Here is a 20,128-nt window from a genome sequence, read left to right as displayed (position 1 = left end):
AGGCCGCGGAGAGCAGTGGTGGTCGGGGGTGATACTTTGACGGAAAAAAAAAAAAAAGGTCAAACTTGGTCAGCCCGCCAGGCACCCCGCGGGCAGCGGGGGCGAGGAGCCTCAGGGGAAATGTAGAAGTGGCCACCGCCCCCTCCAAGTGGAGGGGGAGACTCAGCCACGCGTAGTCCTGGGCGTTAGAGCAGTAATGCCCCCAAAACACAGGGCTGCGAATGGGGTCTGTTGGGGGGAGTGCGCGCCGGAGATCTCCAATCAGCCGCCCCCGCAGGCGGAGCGCCCGCCCAACACCGAGAGGTGAGGACACGGGCTCCCGCCGCCCCTGTGCCCTCAAGCGCGAGTACTTGGGGAGGGGACCGTACCCCTCAGGGAGAGCCCCGACCCCAATCCATGGCGCCCAAGCCGCCGTCCCCGACCCTAAAACCCCTCTTTTTGTCTGAACTCAGTGATCTGCGACCGAGCTGACTGCGGCTTGGGGAGGCTTGAGTATAGAAGAGGCCATCGAGCAATCACCGGAGCTAGGGATCCCAGCCTCCGGGGCTCCGAGGCTCAGACTACGGGCGCCCCCCGCCACACCCAAACACGGACCCCTCTTTTCCCGTCCCTGGCTCTCCGCACCTGAACTTCGGGGGAGCCCGCGCCGCCAAACTTTCCGCAGACTTGCAGCGAACTCCGGCCCCGGCCGCGCACCGGGCCCCGGGGGAGGAGAGGGAGGTAGGCGGGGAAGGGGAGGGGGCCGGCCTCCGGGGGGGGTCGGGGGAGGGCCGTGGCCCGACACCTACCGGCTCTCAGAGTCTTCCAAGCCGCCACTGCCGCCGCCGCCGCGAGGCCGAGGGGGAGGGGAGGGGCGGGGAGCTGCGCTCCGCTCTGGGCACCGCCGCCACGGTGCGCTCCGCTCCAGCCGCGCCGCCCGCCGTGCCCGGGTCCGGAGCCGGAGTCACGCCGCCGCGGCTGGTCGGAGGCGGGGAGGGGGGGGAGCCTGCAGCACCTGCCCCTCCTCCCCCTCCCCGCGGCCCAAATTAAAAAACAACAAAAAGCAACTAATCACCCCCAAGCGTAGCGCTGAGCGGCTGGCGGAGGGCGCAGCGTGAGGCGCCCGGACTCAGCAGGCAACGCGCATGGCTGGGCGCTGGGCTAGGCAGGGCAGGGACGCGGGGCCCGGCTTCGGGGAACAAGGTTCGGCCGCTCTTCTCTCTCGGCTCGGGCGCCTGCTCTCGCCGCCGCCACCGCCTCTGCTGCCGCCTCTACATCCCCGCTCAGGCTCCGCCGCCTCTGCCACCGCCGCCGCCGCCGCGCGCCCGCCCGGGCAGGAGCTCTGAACGCTGCCCGGGGGCTGCCGGCAAAACCCGGACCGGACTCAACGCTCCCTCCTCCTTCCTCCCCCCCCCCCCCGCCAACCTCGGCTCCCCTCCCTCCTCCCTCCGCCTCCCTCCCGACGCAGCTCTGGCCACTTGGACGCCGCAGGCTCTGAGGCCGGAGCCGCAGCCACTGCGCCTCAAGCTCCCCGCGCTCTGACGAGGTCGGCCCAGGCTGAGCTCCCCAGCGCGCCCCGTCTTCACCTCTTTTTCTGCAACTTTACAAAAAATAAGAGGACCTCTCCCGTTCTGTGAGGAGTGCATGGGCTTGGAGACGCACCTTATGGGGAAATCCGCCATCTCTCTGCCCCCTCTCTCCAGCCGGCCGCGAAGCTACAAGGACCAGTAGGAAGGGTTTGGCCGCGCCCCTCAGCTCAGGTGCGCGTAGGGCCGAGAACTCATAGCCGAGCACTCTTGGAGCTAGACGCGTGTTCAAAGATTGCACCCTTCCCAGAGTGCATTCCCGTACTCGGTGGGCTCTAGTTACCCGGGAGAAAGGGGGTGGAGGTTCCTGTCCCCATTACACAGATGAGGAAACTGATCCAAGAAAGGGCATTTTGTTACCTATGCTGGCCCCAACGGAAACCCTGAGTCCTGGAGCTAAAGCGACTACATTGTGGTGCCCTGAGACCGTGGCCTGTGAACTCTGAGCCCGAAACAGTGCCTAGCACAGAGAAACGCTCAATAGACACTGGTTGAAAGAGAGAACAAAAGCCCAGCGGGTACAGATTTGGGCCCGCATATCCTCGCCGTCATTCAGTGCCCCCTCCATCTGCCCAGCTTGGGCTAATCCTAAAGCTGCAGATGTCGTCTTCTCACCACTTCAGGGACCCACAGAGCGAGCCCCAGGCTCACTCGTATAATCCCAAAGTGGAAAGTTTCTTCAATTCTGTGGAATTCATGGGGGTGGATTTGTGCTGCCTCCGCGAGACAGAGAAAACACAGCCCCCAGACCAGAGACCCTAACAGGAAAGGGGCAGGACGGTTTGCGAAGTCTGCCTAGGGTTAAACATTACAGCCTGAGAACGATTGGGACCCAGATAACAGGGAGTTAACTGCGGCGACCTGGTGCCTCCAGCCACTGGAGCAGTCTCAGTGGAAGAAGCAAAACTAGCTTCCACCTCGCTGTTTCCTCCTCTGTGCCGTCTGCCTCGGTGTTGGAGGGCCTGGGGCCTAGGTCTCATGGGAGCAGCCGCTGGTGCCCACCCTCCAAGCCTTATAAATTTGGCTTTGGGACTTTGACCCTGCCAGGGGATAGGGGTGTGAGGGAGGTGTCAGAGGGCAGAGTTCATCTGGAATGTGTTGTCTCTCTACCTGTCCTGACCTCCCAGGCCACAGGGAATGACCCTCTCTTGAACACCCCCTCCCTTCCACAAAAGCTGAGAAGTGTCCTCCTTTAACTGTGTGTCAACGAATGGCTCCCTAGCCTGTCCAGCAAGCTTCCTCAAAGCCACACCAAACGTACCATGTGAGTAAAGCAAGGTACTTGCTCTGAGAACACAGTTTTAAGACAAACGAACACCTCCAGATTATCCCCCCTAAACTGCTTAAATTAAAGATAGACATTCTGGGCCCCACCCTGACTGTCAGGTACAGTATGGTGTTAGGCACTGACCATACAAGGCGAAAAGAAGCAGGGTCCCAGGCCTAGATGCTCAAGGATCTGCAAACACTTAGCCCACCACTGTCTACCTTTTCTGGGGAAGCTGAGGCCCAAACTGTGAGGTAGGACCTGTTGCCCAGGAGTCAGCAGCAGGCCTCAGAGGATTAGGACCCAAGAAATGAAACTCAGTCCTCAGGGCTTCTGAAGCCTAGGGTGAGTGCAGAATCAGGCCCTGCATACCTGAAAAAAGCTTCATGCTGAAATCCATGGGGGGTGGGGGTGATAGTAGCTCCACCTTAGGGAATTACTATTAATTACCCACTTTTTTCCCCAAGACCTCTGTCCCCTCCCCATCTCAGGAGGGCAAAGCCCAGGGGGCTGCAGGCTGCAATGGAGATGAGTCAGGTGATACCAATGGTGACTTTCTCAGGGAACGGGTGTTGGTATATGCCTGGCCTAGTTTAGAGAGTGGATCTTGGAGTCTTCCCCTTTTCCTGGAAATTAAGAAGTGGAGGGAGACCCAGATCCTCACTTATCCACCCCAGGTAGGAACCAGAGAGGAGAGTGGCAGAACTGTCCACATGGAAAATGCAACATGAACAGGAAATGCCACGTGCAAACCATCCACATAGAACTCTCTACCATAACAAGTAAGACAAGGGGGAGACACCCAGGAAGGATTGGGCGGGAGGTCTCTGGCCTTGGGAGAGACTATCCCCACCCCAAGCCCCTTCCACAAGAAGTAAAGGGATCCTGGTTCACAGTCCCTCCAAAAAGGAGTATTGGAGTTTCATATTGCTATTCAATCAATCAGCTTAGAGTCAGGAAGCAAATTCCATAAGTCTCCAGTACCTGTCGGGGAGAGAAGGGCCCTGCACCCACCTACCCTGTCTTCCGGGTAGGAATGTGTCAGTCCAGTACCCTGGATCCTGCTCTCCTGGTCCTGGTTATAATATCCATAGCTGGCATTTACAAAGCCCTTACCCTGAGCAGGGCATTAAGCTAAATAGTTAAGGTAACTTATCTCATTTAATCTTTACATCAACCCCAGTAGTAGTATTGTCCCCATTTTTCAGATGAGGAAACTGACATGAGACTGGCACCAAAGTTGTTTTCCTAACTTCAGAGATTTGCTGTCCTAGTGAGGCTTCTCACACACAGATCTGCCTGGGGTTCACCTGTTCCTCATCCTGTAGTGACTAATCAGAGCCCATAGGGCTCAGCTCAAGCCCCTTCCCCAACTTGGCCTGGCTTCCCTAACTGGTCTGTTCTTCCCTGCAATCCCTGAGCCCTGCTGACCAACACCACTCAACACTGGTGGTTCCCTCAGACACCCCAAAACTTCCCTTCAAGTATCTGTGGCTTTGCATGCACTGTTCCCTCTGCCCAGAAGGGCCTTAATCAAGCTCACCTCCTGAAGTCCTCACTGAAGCCCAAGAGCATGTATCACTCCACTGGGAACCTTCTTTGACTTCTACTCCCCACCTCAGTTTGGCTTATATCTACAGAGCCAGCACTAGCCTTTGTGCAAATTAGAAAAAGCTACCACTTTTTGGCAGATATAGGTACCCCCATGTGGCAGCAGGTCATACACTGTCTTCCAGTCTTCCTAGACCCCTTGGCCAGGTGTCTTTTTTGCAGTGCATGCACTGAACAATTGTACTCTGCGGCCTGGCTTTGGGGGCCCTCATCTGTCCCCTCCTATGGCCACAGTGACCACACTGCACAGAAATAGCTTTTATTTGCTCATTGTCTCCCTGTCCCCTCACTACTACCACCCACGAAAATTTGTTGAGGGTAAGGGAGAGTCTCCTACCTGCTCTGGGCCTGAAGCCTGGCACTAAGTACGTACCAGTAGTAAGGATTGTAGCCAACAGTTTTCTGAGCACTTACTATGTGTCTGGCACCACACTAATTGCTTTCTGTGAATATGCTTATTTAATCCTGGTATTCAAGACAACTGCTTAATGTTACAAAGTAGCAAAACCAAGATTTAAACCCATGCCTTGTGTGGGGGATCTACCTTTTCCATGACTACCATCTATCAGCTAATGTCAGTCATTGATTAAACATCCAGTGACTGGGAACGGCTGCATGGAGAGGAGTGTGGGAGTTAGTCTCCAATAAAGATGGCCAACCCAGAGCTTGGCCTATGCCTCTCCTGAGGCCCCAGTTCCCGCATCTGTATCACAGAAAATGAGAGCCAGGGCATTTGGAGCCCTGCCTCAGGGCAGGGTGCAGGATAATGCTCAGTGGGGTCACACTGGACTGTGACCTTGGCCAAAATTCCAGAGCAGGGCTGGGGGTGCAAACATGGGCAGGGGAAGAGGGAAGCTTGACTGCCTAGACATGGGCCCACGCCTCTGGGGTCTAAGCCCTCACATACTGACCACTGGCCCTTCGGCCCCACCCCTGCCCCCATGACCTCCGAAGGGACAAGAGAACCGTGAAACTAGAAGGACATTTCAGAAAAGCTAGATCTGTTTCTTAGGAAGCCAAGGTCCAGCCATCCCTAAGAAGTCAGTTTGGTGGCCCAGCCTGGCCCTGAGCTGTGTAAACAGTGGGGAAGGGAGGCGGGCAGAAGGGGGACTCCAGTCCCAGAATAAAATGACTCTGGGGTGAGGCTGGGAGGGAGCAGAGACCAGGCCAACACATACACTCACACTTTGTATTTCCGCTTGCACCCCAGCACACAGCTACACATGTGCTAGACCACCAGAAGTAGCCCCATGCTCTGCCAGGCCCAGGGAACTCAGCCCTTATGTGGTAAGGGAAGGGGAGTGGGGACAGTTGGGGGCGTCATGCCCCTGACAGTAACTCTTTTTTTCTTAAGATCTTCCTTCTTTCCTCCCTCTCTCCCTCCCTCCCTCCCTCCCTCTCTCCCTGGCTGTGTTGGGTCTTCATTGCTGCACTCAGGCTTTGGGCTTTCTGTTGCAGGGAGCGGGGGCTACTCTTCGTTGCGGCGCGCGGGCTTCTCATTGCAGTGGCTTCTCTTGTTGCAGAGCACGGGCTCTAGGCACGCAGGCTCAGTAGTTGTGATGCACGTACTTAGTTGCTCCGTGGCACGTGGGATCTTCCAGGACCAGGTATCAAACCCATGTCCCCTGCGTTGGCAGGCGGATTCTTAACCACTGCGCCACCAGGAAGTCCCCTGACAGTAACTCTTGACTTCACTAGGCACAGTCATGGTTCAACTGTCTCTCCAACAGGAAGTGGGACTGTGTGCTCCCAGAGGCCAAAGCTGTGGCTCCATGGCCTCAGGGTCAAGAAGAGGGAGGGCCCGCAAGGTAACAGAAAGGGGCCTTGGGGGAGGGGAGGACACAGCGTCCCAAACCTGGAGGCCACAGACCAGGCCCAAAGAGGGGGGGCCGGTGGTGGTGTGCCCTGGGCATCCAGAAGCCTGGCCAGAAAGTGCTCTACCCAAGACATGCAGGCTAGGGTGGGGTGATATGGAGAAAAGTTGCTGGAGGTGGAGAGGTGGGGCTAGGCCTCCCCTCACAGATGTGACTCCAGAAGGCAAAGCAGGGTCTTAAATGTCCCTCACACTGAGACTTTGGAAAACAGGACCCAGCCTCCCTCCTCAGACCACACCCTACCTACCAACCCCTACTTTGCCTTCCTCTTCCAGAGAATGGGGTACTCAGGCAGTTGCCTGGGGGTAGGCCCAGGATGAACTGCTCTTTGAACTGGCGGGACTGGTTCTGTGTCTAGCCACCTGGGCAGTCACGGGTTGCTTGCCTTGCTGGGCCTGTGAGGAGGGAGGCCTCAGGAAGGGGCCCCTCGTAAATCGTTAACTCCCAGAGCAGCCTCTGCTGCCGGGTCCCCTCAGCCCCACCCCCAGTTGCGACTCTGACACTTAGAGAGCCCACCAGCCCCCCCGGAGGCCAGAGTCAGAGGTTAGAGGTCAGAGCCAGAGGTCGCAGCACCTGGACAAATCCCTCCCCCGACTATCTGGAGGGAGGTGTGGGGGGGAGATGGGGACGGTGTCTTTGGGGAAGGCCCTTCTCTCTTAAGTTCAGAGCTTCTCACCCTAGTTTGCCCTCCAGCCTTCCTACTGTAGCCCTGACCTTTGCCTCTTAGGAGAGAGTCAGGAGCTCTTGGTGGGCCTCCTGGGGCAGCCCCTGGGCAAGTCCCAACCCCACCAGACCCTTATCCTCAGAGAGATAACTATGCCAGTCCCACCCACTTCACCCTCAAGGGGTATCACCAGGACTAGATAACGAATGGGTTGAGGAAAAGAATTAGATACTGTTCAGAATTGGGATAGGACCCTCAGCATTGTTCCAACCCTGCTTCCTGGTGCTGGGGTCCCCCAAGGGAAATAATAAAGGCTGCCTTTCTGAAGATATTGTGCTAAACCCTTTACCTCCTTGGTAATCTGTTTAGCAATCACATTCCCATTTTGCAAATAAGGAAACTGAGGCTCTGAGAGGAGAGGTGACTTACCTAGGCTGTGGCAGCTGTACAGGAGCAGGGCCAGGATTTGAACCCGTTGTGTGCTCTCAAGCTGAACCCTTGAAGGGTTCTCTGCCTCCTTAAATTCCTAAACTACAGGTGAGGAGACACCCTAAAGCCAGAATGGGCGGAACAATCCCCCCAGTGTAACACTGGTTGTAGCGGGGCTGATATGAGGCAGGTAGGGGAGGGTATGTGGGCAGGAGACTGCCAATGCCCCCAACCTCTCTGTAAGCCCCTCCTCCAGGGCAGCTCCCCCTCAGGTCACGCAGCCCCAGGTGCTACCACAGAGGAGGCTTGGCTGCTGCTCCCCCCACACCTCAGGAAGAACTCCCCTGACCCAGACAGGCTAAGGAGGGAGGACTGATGGTGCTACCACCCTTTTCGCTAGGGAGGCATCTCAGAAGCCGAGGAGACAGAGATCAAAAAAAAAAAAATCAACTTTTAATCGAGATTGCAGATTCAGAAAAGATTCATAAATGAAATGATTCCCCGAGGAAATATAAAAAGTTACTTACGGCACAGCTAAATTGAGCATGCTTCAATCAGGGGCTGTTGAGAAATCATTAAGATATACAAGACGCTTTTTTAGATATATGTGGGCTCCGTCAGGAGAGGTGGCCATTGCTCCAGTTAGAGAGAGATCTGGCCTTGAGCTGGCTTGGCCTGCTGGGTCACCTCCTTGGACTCATGGCTGGGGAAGGAGGGCAAAGTGGGGAGAAACCCTACCTGCCAGGCCTCAAGGGCCACTGCCCAGAGGTTGTTACTGCCCCTAGGGGCCCAGAGACTCTCTGGCAAGGGAGAGTGGAGCAGAAGGGATTATGGTTAGAACTTTTTATTGATTGAAGTAGCTTTTTCCCACTTTCTATCAGCAAAATGGGACGTGGCAGAGCTAGAGCTACTTCCCTCAAAAAACTAAAGAGGGGACCCCCCCACCCCCATATCCCCTCGCCCCTTGCCCTATTGCTTGGGTCAGCCTGAGGAAGTGATCACTACTTGGACAGAGAAAGACCAGAATGTGCTCTCAGATCTATGTCTGAGGGCTTTGCCTTGGGGGAGGGGCAGGCCAGGGAACACTGGGGTAGTGGACTACCCTGGGGAATTTTCAAGGATGATCACTAGCTTTTGAGAAGACATTCTCCCCTCTCCACTGTAGCCATAATCCATTTCTTCACTGGAAGGCTTATTTGAGGTCTAACCCTCCTCTCTTGCAGCCTGTGGGGGTCTTTCTGCCTCTTCCTTTCCCAATGCCTAGGGCTTTCAGGATTGAGGCTAGGACATCAGTGGAGGGTCTCTGCTGAATACTTATCACCTTCCCCCTTCTGTGCACTCCTGGGGACCAAAACTCCTGGGCTTTAGACAAGGTCAAGGCCTTACTCATCTCCATGCTCTGTCAAGTACCTGGTCCTCAGTTGGTGTCAAATATTTACTGAAGAGGAGGGAGGGCATCAGGATGCAGCTGGGGCAATCTGTCCCATGGGGGTGGGTGTGGAGGAGAAAGGAGACAGGCAAGAGCCTGCTCAGGGGACTGTAAGTGGCAGTGCCTGGACCCCCTTTCTTAGGCCCATCTGCCTGGGTAGCCCCCTCCTCCATTAAATCATCAGGGGTGGCAAGAAACCCGAGCTGGATGGTCGTGGCCACACTGCCTTGTGGGTGACCCGAACCCGATCCTGGCCAGGCCGAGGCGCTATTTTAAACTCCAGCTCCAAGCTGCTGCCTCATACCGCTTGGCCCATCTCTGGTTACAAAGCCACTGCCCACCTCCCGGCCACTTCCTCCTCCCCACCCTAGGACCCCCTAGGCTGGTGCTGGGTTCAATGTGTCTTGGGGAAACCCTGATCTCTGTAGGCCCTGGTCTGTCAACTGGCACCAGTGCTCTTCTCCATCCCCTAGCTGAGCCCAGTTAGGCACCCTCATCCCTCTACCCACACAAGGACCTGACCTTTATTTTGACTGAAAATTCCCCCATGGGGTTCTCTTCCCCAGGAATAAGGGCACACCCTGGCCAGAGAACCCCACAGCCCAGGAGAGGGCAGATGCTACAGGAAGAAAGGAAGTAGGTTAGACTTAAGTAGGGACTTCCCAGCAGTGACACTATGCTCTAGAAAACTTTCCCTTACCTCAATGCCTGCCTGCCTGCTTGAGCAGGAAGAGGGAGATGACTCCAGAGGGAGCTCCCTCCCCCAGTCCTCAGGCTCAAGGGCTTCTGGGTGGGGGGGGACTCAGGTAGCACTTAGCCACCCACAGTGTCTTCTTTCCTCCCCTTCCTCAAGGGGAGAGCTCGGCATTCAGGTGGCCCAGCTGTCAGCTGGCTGGGCCCGCTGGACTTGTGTCCACAATCCTGCTCCAGGCAGTAGCCCCCACTGGCTCTCAGTCCTGCCAGACCTACTCCCAACCCAACACTGGCCTAGAGGGAGGCAGCAGAGACATTGCCAGGGCACCAAGGGAAGGCAGGAGGCTGATCATCCATGTTGGCTCCCCTCACCTCAAGCTGGCTGGACAGAAGGTCGCACAGGCAGCCTGAGTACCCCCATGAACGCCCCCACTCCCCCGCCCCCATGCTATGTAGTCTCAGCAGTAAGGTGTTGGCACCAAGCCTGGTGCAGCTGAGCAGTGACGCCAAATGCTCTGCCATCTCAGGCAAGCATGGTTCCCTCCAACCTAGCAGGGGCCATGGGGAGGGGGGAGAGTGTCTCCCACCCTCCTGGGCCTGAGACAGCTGGGGACAGAGCCTTTTTGGAAACCTCCCTTTCCACTAATGAAGAGGATATATGGCATCCCCATGGGGTCCTAGCCACCCCTTCCAACCCAGGGGGCTGGTCCTGAGGTTAGACCAGTGATTCTCAACTAGAGCTGATTTTGCCTCCCAGGGGGCATTCGGCAATATCTGGAGACGTTTTTGGTTGTCACAACTGCTGCTAAGCATCTTACAATGCACAGGACAAAGAATTAAATGGCCCAAAATGTCAATAGTGCTGAGGTTGAGAAACCCTTGGAAGAAGTCCTTGACTAATCTGGGAGCCTGGTAGGAGATAGGAGATATTCTCCACACAACACTCACAGGGGCCGAGGCTCATCATTTCCCAACCCCAACAGGCAGAGAAGGTCCTCCTGCCATTCTGGCTTCAAAGGCCCCTTATAGCCTGAGGAATGTGGTAAGCCGCCTGCCTGCCCACCCACCCACCAGCCTCTGGGCTTGTTAGAAAAAGTGCCCATGGAGGGATGGGGACGGCAACACTTCACCTGCCCATGATGGGAATTCAGACATATCCTACCTACCAAGCGAGCCCTACAGAGCCCTCCCCTCAAGAGGATCTGTGGAAAAGTATAGGGGTTGCCCTGCCCCACCAGACCCATCCCCAGAGGGTTGGCCCAGCATGGGGCTGGCTGGAAGCTCTGGCCTCCTCCTCATCTCTCTGCCTCCTCCCATTTCTATTTAGGAGGCAGCCATGGTGGCTCGGCTCTTGTCTCTGGTTTCCTAGGGAGCTCTGCTGAAGCAGCCCAGCCTCCATGGGTCCATCTGTCAGGGAGGCTGTTCCGCCCCATCGATTGCTGTTCCCAGGGGGCTGTGCTGCTCGAGGGACCCAATGTGGCGGCCAGATAGGAGGGAACTACACCGATAAGAGGGGGGTGGGGGCAGCTTGGCAGCAGGCAGAGCTGAGGGGAGCTGACACTTTAGGGAGAAGAAACAAAGCTAGACAGGCATGAGAAATGCAGAGGGCCGGGGCACCAAGGCAGGAGGCTGGCTGGAATGACCTCTGAAGCCAGCTGGCACTCTCAGGACTCAGTTTTGCTCCTGGACACACCAAATTCCCACTTGCAAAGACAGTAATAATAATTGCTAATACATGTTGAGCAGGAACAGTATGTCCAGCACTGGATTGGGGGCTTTGCACACCTCTGCTTTCATCTGAGGCTCACACTCATCCAAAGCAGGTGCTGTTATATTCCTCCACAAGGGAGGAAGAGAACCAGAGAGGTTACAGCACTTGTCAGCAGGCACACAGAGGAGCTGGGACTAGAATTGGAGGCGGGTCAGCCTGGGCAGCAGCTATGCCCCAGTCCCAGACAATGCCAGGCCTAGGGGGAGGAGGCGTGTCTCGCCAGGCAAGAGGCCCTGCCCGCCCTCCCCATGGAGCCGCCTCCTCCCCTGGGCTCTGTGACATCTGCCCCGCTTCCCGGCCCCAGACAGCTGCCCGAAGCCACGTCAGCACTTCCACCGGGGAGCCTGGAAACTGGCTCTGGCCCCTGGGCAAAGGGGGACCAGGAAGGCTGAGTCCCCGACACGGTGGCCTTGAGAGGCTGTGATCCACTCAGTCCAGCAGGTGGTGGGTCAGCATGACCTTGGGTTGGGCTTTTCTGAGCCTCAGTTTCCCCGGTTCAGATGGGGGGGTTGCTTTGGGAAGGGTTCAGAGGAGAATGCAGCTGCGTCTTGGGTGGACAGGAGCAAACATTCCCTTGCAGCCAGAGTTCTGGGGGCACCCCAGGGAGCCTGCGACCCCCACTGTCCACTCGGGGCCAGGTGGTCATTTGGCGAGGCTCATATGGGTGAGGAGGAGGGTGGGGAGGTGTCTATGCCCGGCTCAAGCCCGAGCACTGGCTGGCTGGGGCCAGAGATAACCGGCGCCTCCCGGAAAATCATTAGCATCTGTTTGGGCCACGGCAAAGCTGGCCCGCAGGCGCCTCCGCCCCGCCGGAAACAGCCCCCCACGCCCCCACCCGAGCGCACAGGCGCACCGACCATGCCCCCACCCTCCCCGGGGCCAGCTCAAACTAGTGGAGCGACAAGCATCCACCCACCCAGGGAGGAAGGTCTGGGTGCAGGGCCGCAGGCCGGGCAGGCGGTTATCTGGCCTCTCCGTCGGGCGTCCTGGCGTGGGCGGTCCGGTCCGCGCTCTGGGCGATCCAGGCCGGCTCTTAGTGGCGCCCGCGCTGGCGGCAGCCCAGGGAGTGTGTGGAAATGACACCGCCAGGGCGGCGGAGATCCCCCCTCCTGACATTGGCTGGAAAGTGGAGCAGCTCGTCAGGGACAATCAATGGCGATCGATCGCTGCACGGCGCGGGCGGGCGGCGCGGGGGAGGGGCAGTGGTGCTGGCATACGCGGCTGAGGTCAGACAACACACAGACCCGAAAAGGGGCACAGCGGCACATGGGGTGACACGGACACACAATCTGTACAGGGATGGGCCACTATGGGCCACTGCCCCCACCATGGAAGCACACTCACCTCACGGAGTTACAGCATACTACAACAGTCTCTGACGCAAGTTAGGACAGGAGGGTCAAGGGGTCAAACAAATGGTTCCCCCGGACACACACAATAGGGTCACAGACACATAACAATGCAGCCAGTCACGCTGTCACACAACCAGTTCACACCACCACAACCGATGACCCTACACTAGACACCCACATCACCAAAATACAAAATAAGTCATACATTCTACTAGCTGGTCTCAACTACAGGACAGAAGGGAGTTACATACTCTGGCTGCACAACAAAGCAAAAAAGTCACACAGCCAAATTATACACCATCACCATCACCTCAAAAAACATTGTCAAATTGGGTCTTAAACTATGGAACAACACAGTGGAGCCCCATATTGGCAACACAAAACAGGACAGAGAGTCCAAGTATACAACAGGACCCCACACTGCCACAAGTTGCACTTCAGCAAGTAAGACAGAGGTGCAGCTGTATCACATCTGCCAACGAGAATATAACATGGCACAATAAACATTGTGGCACAGGCAAACCAGCATTAACTCTCAGGGTTCTAACGGAACCAGATGAGTTACTGCAGGTTAGGCACTTAGCACAGGGCCAAGCACATGGTAAGCACTCAAAACACAGAGGGTAGTGGGATCATTTTTAATGTCTGTATACTAGTTAAGTCATATCAATATGATTGTAACTACTTAATAGCATCACTCTCTCCAGATAGGTCCACTCCTGTCCAGGAACCTGATTCATCCCAACAACAAAATTAGTTCAGCCATTACACACACCTGGGAAACACAATTCAAGTGTCACAAACCACTCACACTGCTGCACTCACTCACACAGTGGCCATACATATCAATTCCCCTAGTACACTGCCACACTGGCCACACACACTTTGGGACTTCCGTGGGGAAACCACCCCCAATCTCTCATCAGGTGCAACTCAACTAGTACATAGCTACTGGCCCCATTTCCTGCCACTCTCACAAGGCTGTAGAACACAAAGCACCGCCCACCCAGCAGTGATCTGCTCTCTCAGTTAAAACAAGGTCCAGAACCTCCCACGCAAGCTCCTTAAGGACCATCCCTAATCAGTCTCTCTCTCCATTCCACCATTTTTTGTACAGAAACCGAGGCATCAGTTCCAGAGCGCTCCCTTTTCCAAATCTAAAGCAGGAAAGAGGGCTGGCCCCTGATCTCAGAAATCTTCCCCACCCCTCAGCACCACCATTTCCCAGTGGTACATGTGTGTAGGAACAAGGCCAAGATCCCTCATTCCTTCAACACACCCTTACAGGCCACTCCTGTGCTTCCAGTTGTAGGGCCAGCTGGGCTGTAGCCCTTATTTCCTCCAGTTAAGGCCTGGGACCTCCCAGGGGCTTCCAGGAATCCCTTGCAGCCAGGGAGCTCCCCCTAAATGTGCCACCCGGAAAGACTTCAAACATTCCCTAGTTTTGCCTGGCTGTTTAACACTGCCTAATTCCCCAGCCTCTCTGTGCCTGGATCCCAAATCCTGCCTGTTGATCCAAGATTCCAACGGCTGCCCCCCTTCGAGACCTCATGCACGCACACACAGGCACTCTTTAAGAGAGCATAGAACCACTAGGTGGCCTGTGCTCTAGAATGGGGGAAAGCAATGATTCTGGGCTGTGGGCAGTGCTACAATCACCCACGTCTCATCCCTTACTCTCACCCTTCAGGTAGGGCGGGGAAACAGCTGGGGGAGGTCTGGCCTCCTTCCACAACATCCCCACTCCCAGATGGCTGGAGGCAGCTCTTCCCAGCATCCCCTTCCAGGCTTTTATTCACCAGAAAGGGTATCTGAGCTCCCCTTTTGTCCCCCAAGAGAAACAGAGGGACACAAACCCTATGCAGGGGCACACAGGCTGGCCAGGCATGTCCACCATCTAAATGCCTACCCGTTCTGTTTTTAGGCACATTCTTTTTTTTTTTTTTTTTGCGGTACGCGGGCCTCTCACTGTTGCGGCCTCTCCCATTGCGGAGCACCGGCTCCGGAGGCCCAGGCTCAGCGGCCATGGCTCACGGGCCCAGCCGCGGAGATCTTCCCGGACTGGGGCACGAACCCGCGTCCCCTGCATCGGCAGGCAGACTCTCAACCACTGTGCCACCAGGGAAGCCCTAGGCACATTCTTGCAGGCCTTGCCAAGTGGGTATGAAAGGCATAGGCCCCAAAGGGGCCCAGACAGCCTGCCCCAAGTCCCTGGGTGTCCCAGGAGCTGGTCCTGCTCAAAATCATCTGGCTTGTATAAGAGTCCAGCAAAAATGTCCAACTACCCACGCCTACTACCCTGAATCCATAAGCACCCACAGCCGCAACCCTTTAATTTGATAAGGCCATTTTCCACCAAGCATTGCCTATGGGCCAGGCTGGGCCAAGTGCCCATTTTCCAGATGAGAAAACCAAGCAAAGGAGAGAGAAATTAGTTGCTCAAGAATATACAACTGAAAAGTCATGGGCCTGTGATTCAAATACAGATTCGACTTCTGTTCCTCAAAGGCTACACAGTTTAGGCTCACACCCATATGCATAAACACTAAGGAATGTCCATGCTCACAATTCTCTCACACGTTCCTACACACATGGGCAGCCCCCTCCCGCGCATACTCACACATACAAGCAGGCCTACACTCTCCCACGCCTGGGGCCTGTCAGCCACGTTCTCCATGGCTCCCTCCCTCCAACAGGGACAGGGACAGGCAGGGAGTCCACATTCCCAGGTTTCCGCCCTGACCCTGCCCCCCCACCCTTCCCACTCAAAGCACACATTCCTCCTGCTACAGCCAGATAACCAGCCCCAGGGGGAGGCCTGGGAGAAAGCAAGGCATTCTGGGGGCCAGACTGCTGGGCCTACTCTGGGCTGCCTAAGCCAGCTCTACTGCCTGGATCTGGCAAGGTAGGAAGCCAGAAGCCTTCCCTGCAGATAGCCCCCACCCTTCTAGCCACGCTAGACCCGAGGCTTCCCTCCATATTCCAGGAACTTTCTTATGCTCAGAGATTCACACTCCAGGAAGGGCCCCCAAGGGTCTCCCAACTCACCCTTTGGATGCAAAATCCCTTATACAGTTAGTAACTAGAGCAGGACCTAGGGAGCTCCCAGGACTCCTCTCTCTCCCACTCTTAAAGCGTCTCTCAGCAGGTGAAAGCGCAGGTTCCATGCACCAACAACCCCCAGGCAGTTTTCCCCATCTGGGGGTAGTGGCAGTTAATTCTCACAGCTCTGCCTGGGGTGCAGCCACTTGGAGGGCTCAGCAAATCTGGAGATATTTGCATACCCAGATGGCCGAGCCTGGAATTTCAAAGAATTCCCCAAGAAGAGGCAGCTGGCTTCCGGGTAGTGGCCCTGGAGGCTCACAGCTGTTGGGCTGGAAGACTGGGGAGTCTAGGGCCCCAACACACAAGATAAGATTGAAAAGGACAAGGGAAGAACATCTCCCAGGCCCCATCACCAGCCCCCAGCTCTGTTCCTCCTGTCCCCAGCCCTCCACCCCTCAGGTATGAAAAGTCATGTCCTGGTTGCCCAGAGTAGGTAGGCAGGCAAAGGAGACAGGGCTAGTTGGCTAGAGTCAGAGACTGCCTGCCTTTGGGGAAAGGTAACAGTGGGCACCAGACAGAGAAGTGCCAGAAATATGAAATCCCCTTGTTCACATGAAGCAACAGACAGGCCTTTGTCCCCATGCAACCTGCAGTTAGGTGGGCAAAGCCCTGGCCTGGTCCCTACGAACCTGTCCACACACAGGCATATGGCTACTATACCAATGGTGAGGGGAATGGGGAGCTGGTGGCTTGACACTTCTGGCAGGCCTTGGGCTAGAATACTAATCTGTTCCCTCATTGTGATTAAGGCTATGATGGAGCATAATGAGCTCAACACTGGGCCATCCAGTTCTGGATAAACAGTAAACAAAGCCAAACCCAAACAGGACTCCCCACCCCAACCAAAGCTCCTCCCAGGTTCTGTCCAAGCCGATTTACTGACCACCTACCTCATGGTTGTTACAGCTATAGGTCACCACTGCCCTCTGCTGGCATCTCAGGCACTAGCATCCACTCAGATACCAGCTCGCTCCCTACCCAAGCAAATGCACTTCAGTCACCTCCTCCATCTGTGGGCATAGAAACTTAAGCCTACCCAACTGTCACTTAAGTCAGAAGGTGGCAGGGGGCAGGATTAGCAGGGAGGAACCCAGGGACACAGTGTGTCAGAGGAGAAATCACAAAGGAATTCTGCCCCTCTTCCCAAAATTTACGTCCAAAACTTCAAGTGTCCTTTCTCTCCAGCTTAGAGGTTAAAACCCCACACTCATGGGAACAGTGCCTGCCCCATAACCTGTTGCAATGCAGCAGAACCTCCCCTTTACCCCTTGTCTTATGCCTTCTCTTTGTCCCCTCCAAAGGAGAGCCAGGCTTAGATGATCTGGAACCATCCTTTGAAAAAGCTCAACTTCTCTAGCAGGTCTGAGAAAGCCTTTGTTCCCCTGGTTCCTTCTGTTACGCTGCAGCAGGTGACTGGAAGTCCTGGGTGCCTCTGAAACAAGGCCAGCTCCCCTCAACTTTTACTGCAACACCCTGCAAGCAGCCACACCTTTCAAAGATGGCAGAGATGTGGAATGGAGGTGGGGGGAGACTGCCCAGAAGGACCTAACCAGTATTGCCCCTTAATTAGCTGGGGGAAGCTCCAGAAGCCCGTCAGGTAGGTAGCCTAGATTTGCCAACTACCTCAAGCATGGAACATCTCTCACCCCTGAGCTGGCTCTGGAGCCCGAATGTCAGGTTGTACTTGTGTACTGTTTCTAGAAACCTCCAGGTCAGAAGGCCTAAGTAGCAGTTTTAGAGCTTTCAAAGCTACTCACTTCCTATGGAAAACTTCAAAGGTGAGAAAGCTGGCCAAACCCTTCCTACTCACTCTCGTCCTCTATAGAGGCCCTACAATTTAGGGTAGGGGAGTACCCTTTAAGAGTCAAGATTTTTAAGTACTTAGGAAGAAATTAAAACAGGAGAACAAGTGGCTCAGGGCAAGGAGCGAGGTTCCTGGGAAAATGGCTGCTGTCGCCCCTCGTATCCTTAGAAGTCTGAAAAGGAACGTGGCACACTGACTGAGGCTGGTGCTGCTCTTCTCGGGACATCAGTCACCAGAGGCCTGGGCACTCAGTAACTTCTTGGCCTTTCCAAAGGTGATCAACCATTTGCTTTCAGTGTATATACACTGTAGGGTTATCAGGAACCCCAGCCCTGGAAAAGGCCATTCTATTAATAACAACTCACACAGGAGATTAAAAGCAAACAAAACCCCCACTCAATTGAAAACTATTAAGTGCTATCCTGGTGCTAAGACATTCATATAGTTCTTCATCCGATAAGAGGCAGGCTACAGTTTGCCTCCAGTTAAGGTGCAGCTCCACAAAAAATTCAAAGATGAAAAGTAATCAATTGTCACAAAAACGTCTGACTCTGCCTCTTCTTCAATCAGCCCAGGAGCAGGCACTGAGAAAGGGCAAAGCTGGCTGGTGACTGTGTCACACATTGAGCCACTGAGACCAAAGGCCTTAAAGGCTTTACAGTCAGTCCCCAGCTTTGAGCTTTGCCACTTATATTGACTAGGGTAAAATATGGCAACAATGGGGGAATGTATGTGTTTCGGGATCACCCTGAGAAGGTGATCCCATGGCCGGTTTTCATTATTTCTAAGCCCATCCCAGGAATTGTATTCAGGCACCTCTGAATATCCCTGGAAATATTCAGAGGTGCCTGAATACCAACCACTTATACCAGCTGGGGCTAAGGTTAGGAAAAGGCTTTTAAGGAAGCCTTTTGTTTGGTACAGAGAACTCAGAGCCACTTTTCATCTAAGCACATGCACAACAAAGGAATGATGAAACAGGAAACAGGCTCCAGGAGTGTCCCAAAGGAAGTCTATTTTCTCTTCCTGGATGGATATGAATGTATATTCTGATAGTTTGCTACCTTCATAGTTATTCTCATATTAAAAGTCTGTTTTCTCCACCCTCTCCAGGCTGCTGGCCCCGGCCAGGATCCTGAATGGCTTTTTAGCACGCTCTAAGTTCTACATTTGGGAGCTACCAGATGACAAACCTGACTGGCTGAAAGCCGGACTGGCCTTGGGTACCTCCATCTTCTTGTGGATCTATCTCATCAAACATAATGAAGATGTTTTAAAATATAAAAGAAGAAATGGGTTGGAATAAACTTTTGATATACTAATACAGTATGTCCCATATAGTGATTATAACTGTTCCTCTGGATTTACCAATCTGTTGAGTTATAAACATAAGAGAAAAAGTTTTACGTGATATTACGTTGAGTCAGCATTTGTGCTTTGCTTAAATGGGAAAAAAAAATCTGCTTTCTCTACCATCACAATCACCAGAATAACCCATCACGTGAAATAAAGACTGTTTCACAAAGGGAATGAAATGGAGATGGCTTCCTAACATGAATGACAATTTTCTGCAGGGGTAATAAAGATGCTATTCCTGAGTAGGAAGGAAGGAAAGATGTGTTCATAATTCAGAAGATCTAGGAACTGAAGAAAGTTCTTCTATTAAAACCTAGCCACTGGTTGTTAATGGGTATGGTACAGCAGACTAAGACAAAAGCCACAGTTTCACTCTAATTGCAGACAAGGGGCGGTTTACAGGCATTCCAACTGTAGTTTAGAAATAATTCATTTCTCCTGACAACCTACCTAGGGCTCCAAATTACTTGTTGAGGCAAAGAGGAATGACTAGAAAAGTGGAATACTGTAGCTGTTGGAAGTAGAAAAGGAATGCCTCAATTTCTAGGTCAGTGCAGAGAACATGGGCCCCCCTCTCTGACCACCACATCCTTCTCTCTAAAGACCTCCCTGCTGCTCCCACCCCAAGAGTCCTCTTTCCAAATCTTTATATTACAAACTAGCAGGACAACACTACCTTTGACCACTGGCCAGTAACAGAGCATGCAAGTATCCAAAATCATGTAGCTTTACCAAAAGAGACTGTTCCAACTATCACTTGATCAAGCACTCCATGTTGTTAAGAAGCAAAGCAGGGGCTTCCCTGGTGGCGCAGTGGTTAAGAATCTGCCTGCCAATGCAGGGGACACAGGTTCGAGCCCTGGTCTGGGAAGATCCCACATGCAGTGGAGCATCTAAGCCCGTGCGCCACAACTACTGAGCCTGCACTCTAGAGCCCGCAAGCCACAACTACTGAAGCCCGCATGCGCCTAGAGCCCGTGCTCCGCAATGAGAGAAGCTACTGTAATGAGAAGCCTGCGCACCTCAACGAAGAGTAGCCCCTGCTCACCACAACTAGAGAAAGCCCGTGCGCAGCAACGAAGACCCAACACAGCCAAAAATAAATAAATAAAATTAATACATTAAGAAAAAAAAGAAGCAAAGCAATTAACATATACACACTACTATATATAAAATAGATAACCAACAAGGACCTACTGTATAGCACG

At 54.4% G+C, this 20,128-nt stretch overlaps 1 protein-coding gene and 1 long non-coding RNA gene across 6 annotated transcripts in view; one reads left to right on the top strand and one right to left on the bottom strand.

Annotated features, from left to right (window-relative positions):
* Window positions 1-1,303, bottom strand: part of CXXC5 (CXXC finger protein 5) — a 39,392-nt gene extending 38,089 nt beyond the window's left edge. For 2 of the 3 annotated variants that reach the window (XR_009539590.1, XM_060143726.1), the window contains exon 1: window positions 789-1,303. The gene's annotated coding sequence lies outside the window, so the exon portion shown is untranslated. Of the gene's footprint in view, window positions 1-624; window positions 697-788 lie in introns of those variants that run through there. The other variant, XM_060143727.1, reaches the window with a different exon arrangement.
* Window positions 144-18,965, top strand: LOC132517116 (uncharacterized). Of its 3 annotated transcripts, none has more exons than XR_009539592.1 (4): window positions 144-303; window positions 453-720; window positions 17,167-17,357; window positions 18,678-18,965. It is a non-coding gene; the product is annotated as an uncharacterized LOC132517116 (long non-coding RNA). The 3 variants fall into 3 exon arrangements; XR_009539593.1 differs by lacking the exon at window positions 17,167-17,357 and adding an exon at window positions 6,174-6,251; XR_009539591.1 differs by lacking the exon at window positions 17,167-17,357.
* The last annotated feature ends 1,163 nt before the right edge of the window (window positions 18,966-20,128 follow it).

This window comes from Lagenorhynchus albirostris, chromosome 3 (assembly GCF_949774975.1).
Source record: "Lagenorhynchus albirostris chromosome 3, mLagAlb1.1, whole genome shotgun sequence".
NCBI lineage: Eukaryota > Metazoa > Chordata > Mammalia > Artiodactyla > Delphinidae > Lagenorhynchus > Lagenorhynchus albirostris.
Note: the sequence above shows the minus strand (reverse complement) of the source record. Positions and strands in the feature narration are given on the sequence as shown.